The sequence below is a fragment of the Cupressus sempervirens genome, chromosome 6 (assembly GCF_028749045.1).
Source record: "Cupressus sempervirens isolate cs-2001-9-10 chromosome 6, ASM2874904v1, whole genome shotgun sequence".
Classification (NCBI taxonomy): domain Eukaryota; kingdom Viridiplantae; phylum Streptophyta; class Pinopsida; order Cupressales; family Cupressaceae; genus Cupressus; species Cupressus sempervirens.
The window spans coordinates 380939567-380947865 of NC_143123.1; positions in this window are offsets into that span (position 1 = coordinate 380939567).

Genomic DNA, 8299 nt, shown 5'->3' on the forward strand with positions numbered 1-8299 from the left:
AATCATATATTAATAAGTTAATAAGTTAATTAGTTTTTAACACTAAGAAAAAGTGTAATAATAATAGCACTAACATCAACTATAATATGATTAGTATCCCCAAAGATGACCTTAACCACAATAATAACATAAACCCTAACTCTAACTCTAATTCTAACTCTAACTCCAACACTAATTGTAATCCTAATCCTAATTCTAACCCTAACCCTAACTCTCACTCTAACTCTAACTCTAAATAAAAAATTTTAAAGTGGGAATATGTGTGTGTGTGTGTGTGTGGAGAGAGAGAGAGAGGGAGAGGGCAATCATATTATGTTTCTTATAGAGACATTTTTTTAGTAGAGAGAGAGATATTAGAGATAAGGAAAGAGATAATCATTTGATGGTGTATCGAGAGAGAGAGAGAGAGAGAGAGAGAGAGAGAGAGAGAGAGAGAGAGAGAGAGAGATTAGGGGTCTATCTGGAGAGAGAGAGAGGGAGAGAGAGATTAGGTGTACCTGGAGAGAAGGGTGAGAGAGATAAGGGGGTGTATCTAGATATTAGAGAGAGAGAGATTAGGGGGCATATCTAGAGACTAGAGAGAGAGATATTTAAGAGGGTTTATTTAGAGAGTGGGGGAGAGAGAACATTATAAAAAGTTAGTAACATGTGTCATAATAGCACTAATCATGGGCATTATAATAGGAATAACCCACATTAAAATTTAACTTGATAGTTACCCTAACAATAAGATAAAGTGTAATAATAGCACTAACATTAGCCATAATATGATTAGTAAACCCAAAAATAACCTTAACCACAATAATAACACAAACCTAATCCCAACTCTAATTATTACTCTATTTCTAACTCTAACTCTAACTCTAATTGTACCTCTAGCCCTAATTATAATCCTAACCCTAACTCTCACTCTCACTATAACTCTACTTTTACCCCTAACCCTAACCCTATATAACTCTAACTCTAATCCTAATTCTAACCCTTTCCCCAATTCTATCCCTAACCCTAACCCTAGACTATAACTCTAATCCTAACTCTAAGTCCAATGGTCACCCTAACACTAATCCTAACTCTAATTTTAACCCTAATTCTAACTCTAATTCTAATTCTAACTCTAATTCTAATTCTAACTCTAACTCTAACTCTAACACTACTTCTAACTCTAACCCTAAACCTAATTTTAACCCTAATTCCAACTCTAGCTCTAACTGTAACCCTAACTCTAACTCTATCTCTAATTTTGACCCTAACCCTACCCCTAATTCAAACCCTAACACTAAATATAACTCTAACTCTAACTATAACTATAACTCGAATTGTAACCCTAACCTTAACACTAAGCCTAACTCTAATTTTAACTCTAAACCTACCCCTTACTCTAACCCTAACCCTAATTCTAATCCTAACCCAAACCCTAATTCTAACCCTAACCCTAACTCTAACCACAAATCTAACCCTAATCTTAACCCTAAATCTAACACTAATCCTAACTTTAAATCTAATTCTAACTTGAACCCTAACTCTAACTCTAATTCTAACCCTAACCCTAGCCCAATTCTAACCCTAATTCTAACTCGAACACCAACACCAAAACAAACACTAATTCTAACTCTAACTCTAACTTTAATTTTAACTCTTACTCTAGCTCTAATTCTAACTCTAACACTACTTCTAATTCAAACCCTAACTCTAACCCTAACTATAATTATAACTCTAATTGTAACCCTAACCCTAACACTAACCCTAACCCTAACCCTAAACATAAATATAACCCTAACCCTAATTCTAATGCTAACCCCAACCCTAGTTCTAACCCTAACTCTAATTCTAACCCTAAATCTAACCCTAACTCTAACCCTAACCCTAACCATAACCCTAAATCCAACTTTAACTCTAACTCTGACTTGAACCTTAACTTTAACCCTAACTCTAACTTGAACCCTAACACTAACTCTAATTCTAACCCTAATCCTAATCCTATCCCAAATTCTAACACTAACACTATAACTCTAATTGTAACCCTAACCCTAATGCTAACCCTAACTCTAATTGAAATCCTAGTGCTAACCCTAAATCTAACCCTAACCCTTATTCTAACCTTAACTCTAATTCTAACTCTAACTCTAACTCTAACTCTAACTCTAACTCTAACTCTAACCTTAACCTTAACCTTTATTCTAACCCTAATTGTATTTGTAACCCTAATTCTATCTTTAACCATAATTCTTACCCTTACCCTAATCCTAACTCTTACTCTAATCATAATTGTATTTGTAACCTTAACCCTAACCCTATACAACACTAACACTAACACTAACAATAACACTAACACTAACAATAACACTAACACTAACACTAACACTAACACTAACACTAACACTAACACTAACACTAACACTAACACTAACACTAACACTAACACTAAAACTCAAATTGTAATCCTAACCCTAATGTTAACTCTAACCCTAACCCTAACCCTAACTCTAGCCCTAACCCTAACTCTAAATCTAACTCTAATCCTAGCCCTAACCCTAATTCTAATGATAATTATATGTGTAGCCCTAATTCTAGCCCTAACCATAATTCTTACCCTTAGCCTAACCATAATCCTAACTCTAACCCTAACTATATTTGTAAACCTAATTCTGACTATAACCTTAACTCTAACTCTAATTCTACCCCTAACCCCAACCCTACATAACCGTAACTCTAATTTTGTTTAATTTTGTTTTGCATTTAGATGTAGATTTAGTTATGTATTTATATTTAGATGTAGAATTAGTTTCAAAATTAGTTACAATATTCTACTTTGATTTAGATTTCAATTTCAATTAGTTTCATCTCAAATTTAGAATTGCATTCAAAATTGTTTAGATTTACATGTTATAGTTTAGCCTTGCATGTTTGATTTAGATTTAGTATTTGAATTGCATTCAAAATATATTCTATATATATATTTGATAATACTTTTCATTTGCACATTTTTAATGTGCATGTTTCAATTTAGTTTTAGATGTGCATGTTTCATATTAATTTTAGATTTTCATATTTCAAAATTCTTTGGTTTGCATGTATTAATATTGAATGTTTTATAATAGTTTTATATTTTCATGTTTCATTATTAAATTTTATTATTAATGTGGATGGCAAGGTCGCCATATCAATAAAATTTGTATTTACTAAAGTTAAGAGTTAATTTAAAATTGACGAATCATATACTAATAAGTTTTTAAATTAATTTGTGACACTAAGATAAAGTGTAATAATAATAGCACTAGCATCAGCTATAATATGATTAGTATTGCTAAAGATGACCTTAACCACAATAATAACATAAACCCTAACTCTATCTCTAATTCTAATTCTAACTCCAACTCTAATAGTATTCCTAACCCTAATTTTAACCCTAACCCTAACTCTCACTCTAACTCTAACTCTAAATTTATTTGTTTTTAAAGTGGGAATATGTGTGTGTGTAGAGAGAGGGAGGGGGAGATCATATTATGTTTCATATAGAGACATGTTTTTAGTAGAGAGAGAGATATTAGAGATAAGGAAAGAAATAATCATATGATGGTGTATCGAGAGAGAGAGAGAGAGAGAGAGAGAGAGAGAGAGAGAGAGAGAGAGATTAGGGGGTGTATCTAGAGAGAGAGGGGAGAGAGATAAGGTGTAACCCTAATTGTATTTGTAACCCTAACCCTAACTCTAACTCTAATTCTAACCCTAACCCTAACCCTAACCCTATATAACCCTAACCCTAATCCTAACTCTAACACTAACACTAACACTAATACTATAACTCAAATTGTAACCCTAACCCTAATGTTAATCCTAACTCTAACTCTGACCCTAGCACTAACTCTAACCCTAATTCTAACCCTAACTCTAACTCTTACTCTAACTCTAACTCTAACCCTAACCCTAACACTAACCCTAATTCTAACCCTAATTATATTTTTGGCCCTAATTATATTTGTAGCCCTAATTCTATCCCTAATCATAATTCTTACCCTTAGCCTAACCCTAACCACAATTGTATTTGGAAACCTAATTGTAACTGTAACCCTAACTCTAACTCTAACTCTACCCCTAACCATAACCCTAACCCTATATAACACTAACTCTAATCCTAATTTTAACCCTAACCCCAATTCTAGCCCTAAACCTTGTGTGCTAAAATGTTGACACACTTTTATGAGTCATTATATCCAAGATTGCTCAAGAATGAGGTCCTGAATGGCGGCTCCTAGCTCTCTATTCATTGAGTGGAAGGGTTTGTAATGGAGGTCCTTAGTTTGACCTAGTTTGTGCCCATGCAAGTATACCATAAAATGAGAGTTTCAAAGATCAAAATATGCATGCAAATGAAGATGCAAGCTAATCTAAATGATAAAAATGCAAAGCAATGCAAGAAAGGAAATATAATCTATGAAAGGAAATAAAAATGCAAGATTAATTTATGAAAGAAAATATGGATCTAAGCTAATATGAAAATGCAAGGATGGATCATAATGATGGAAGCCATGGATGTATGAGAGAAGAAGACAAGAAGATATAAGTTCTCCACAAAAAGCTTTAATGCTCAAACTCCTCCTAAAATTGCTCTCCAAACCCACAACTTAATAATAGCACAATCGTGGATGTCAAAAATGAGGAGAGGGCTCTCCTTTATAAAGAAAAATGGATGATTAAGATTAAGAGACAATAAGATCTAATCAAGGATGGAGAAAGAATGATCCATGTGAGACCAAATTTTACCAATGAGAAAAGAGGAGGAAGATTAAATGGAATCCCACTTAGAAATATGTGCATTTAAGTGTAGAGGGGAAAAAATTTATTTAATTTCCTTTTTCAAGTGGGATTTTATTTAGTTAAAACAGAGCAAGTTCTTTTAATTAAATAGGAAATATTTAATTAAATTAAAAGAATTAAAAGAGGTTTTCTTTTAATTAAATAAGACTTAGGATAAAATGATCAAACCTTAGGAAATGTTGAAATAATTGAATTAATTACAATTTGATCAAAGAAATTGATTTGAATTTATTTAATAAAATATTACAAACTGTTAATTCAGGAAATTTGATAAATTGAATAATGGGTGTCCATAGTCTACATGACCATTTTAAGATGCATACATTTGCCCCTCTTTGACTAATGTGTGATCGATTTGGGAGCACTCATAGTGAAAGAAAGAAATTGAAGTGTGAGATTGATTTGGGATCACAAAACAACCCACATGTGTGGTTAATTCAGGAACACATCAGGACAAAGAATTCAAATAATTTTTGACTTTAAAAAGTCAAGGATAAAATTGATAAAAGTGAGTCAAGGATTGAAGTTGATAGGTACTTCCCCCTCATGATCAAAGTCGAAATGAGATAGAGGAGAAACAACAAATTGATAAATTTGATCAAACCAAACAAAAGATAACATTCTTGATGTAAGATGAAAAATATGAGGATCACATAACCAATGTAGATCATTCAACATGAAATATTATGCCCCAAAGGTGAATTAGATGAAAAGAAGTGGGGTGCAAGTGAATGGAACATAGAAATTTGGAAGATATGGAAAGAAACATAAAGAATAAAGAATATTTTTTGTAAGAAATAGAATGACCCAAAATCAATCAACTATGTTTAAGATAGAAATTTTGATTGAGATTAGGGAAGAAGATAAGGAAATGAAGATCAAATGGACCACAGTTGATTAAAATTCCACAATAAAGATGAAGGAAAAACCCTCTCAAACTCACAATGCAGCCTAAAAATGCAAACTAACGTGAAGTTTGATAATGCAAGCTACATGAAAATGCAAAGGTGTACATGCAAAATAGAAACTGTAACATAGGATTTTGTGTTCATCATTCATTAGAGAATCTAAAAGAATTTATTTTCATCATTGGTCTATTATTAACAAACATTGACAAATCACACAATCATCACTAATTGCAAGTGCAAATATGAAGATATGAATGTGATTTATATGGGTTTGGAATATGGAAAGATTCTAACATAAGCATCAAAAATATAAAGGTCAAGATGACCTCGATGTTAGCTTACCCAATTTAATGTAGCAAAACCATGCTCACATCAAGGCATACATGCTAGGATGACCATAAGAATGGTTGTGCAAAAGCAATCAAGGATGATGCCTCAAATCTCCTAAGTGTTTCAAGGGGACACCGAGAGTGTTGGAAATGATTGAAAAGGTCATGAATAAAGAATAATGGAACTGGTAAAGAATGTCTTCAATTATTATTTTGTCATTGATGTCAAACTTGCTACTTGTAGGAATGGCAATTTCTTTAGTGATCCAACTACTATCAATTGGTTGATTGACAAGGAGGTGGCCAATAAGATGCAACTAGAGTACCTAGAGAAAGGTTGAAGTTGTGATGTTGTAATGAAGTATAAGGATCAAAAAAGCCATTGATGAAATAGTGTATTGATGACATACTCTAAGACACAGAGGATGGACACACTAAGACACATCAAAGATGTAAGGATTAACTAAGTTCATTGGAGAGAGAATCGAGCTAGCTAGTAGGTATCGAGCAGCCTTCAGGTGTTGAGTGATCTTCAAGTTTCGAGCAGCCTTTAGGTGCCAAGTGAAGATCAAGTTTTGAGTAACACAAAATTTCTTTAGGTGTCGAGCGCCAATAAAATAACAATAGAAGCCAAACAACACAGAAGGAGCTGAGCATCAATAAATCAATGATGTCAATTTGCTACATTATTTGTTAAGTCAAAGATTTGCTAGATCAACAATGATAAGTTTGTTATATCAAATTTTGTGAATTAGTTGGATAATAAGGATGATGAGTAGATGTCACAAAATTTTATGTAAACCATGCAAACCAATTCAAGATGAATGCTAATGGATTTATCATGAAGTTTCTAGAAGAAACAATTTGGAGGGAAAACAATACCATTTTCTCAAGATCAAATTAAGATTTGTGCAAGAAATGAAGAACATAACTTCTTTATATGGAGTTACAGGTTAGAGATCAAATGCGCATGTGAGAGAGGCAGTTGGTCTTAAGTGTGGTCATGCTAAGAAACCAAGAGGAGTAAGTACAGGGCATCAAGACTCTGAGTTGATCAAATGATCATGGAGTGCATTGGCATAATGAGTGGAAGAACTCAAGGAGACAGATCTTGAAGGGTGAACAAGTTGTCAGCACTGCGAGGGAGGAAACCCAAGCAAAGAAAAAGACTAAAGAGCGATCTAAAATCTGCAAGGTTGAAGTTGCAATTTGTACCAAGTCAAAACCCTTCTAATACTTTCTTACCATTGTATTAGATATTGAAATCCTACATTGCTAGGTTAGCTTAATAGCTAGGTGGATAAGCCTCAGGAAAAGGATAAAGAGATCCCCAGGAGAAGGATAAAGAGATCCTCAAGAAAAGGATAAGAGATCCTTAGGAGGAGCATAGGAGATCCTTAGAAAGGGATGAAAGATTCTTTTGAGAAGGTGACTGTAAATCCCATGGACTTGGGTGAGCCTAACAGCTCTATGCAAATCCTTTAACAGGGTGACATTCCAAGTTGAATGTTCTTAAGTCCTTTAACAAGGCACACTCCTAATAGGGTGTAGAAATCCTTTAACAATGTGTTGTAGCCTTTAACAGGGTAGGCCTTTAATAGGGAAAACCATTAGAAGTAGTTAAAATTGATTGTGCAGTTATTCAGTGGGTATCATCCCCACCCCAATTTTACCTTCTTATTCCTGGAGGAGTTCTAGGTCATCAAAATCCTTAGTGTTATGTTGTGATGCATGTTTACTTTTCATGATTCTTTAATATTCAATTGCATGCATGATAATTTCAATTAAGTGCCCTTAAAGATTAAAATAAAAAGTTGTATTGGACATCATTGGACCTTGGATAACTAATTCACCAACCCTCTTAGTTATTCTAAATAATTCTAATAATTGGTATCAAAGCTCACTGCTGATTTATTTTGAAGGTACTAGCAGCAGGAAGATCAAGATGTCTAAGGGAGAAGTTTCCAAGCTAAACAAAGAAAACTTTGTTGCACGAAAAAGTCTAATGAAGCTACACCTCAGATCAATAGGTGACTATGCATAGACCTCAATCACAATTGATCATGTAGACCCTGTAGGACCCCTAACTGCAGATGACATGAGCAAGAAGAAGGAGCACAATCAAGCAATGTTAGATATTGCTTCAACACTAAGCTATGCCAAGTATGATGACATCAAAGGATGTGATACTACATATCAGATGTGGGAAACATTGTGAAGAATCTATGGAGGAGATGATAATGTCAA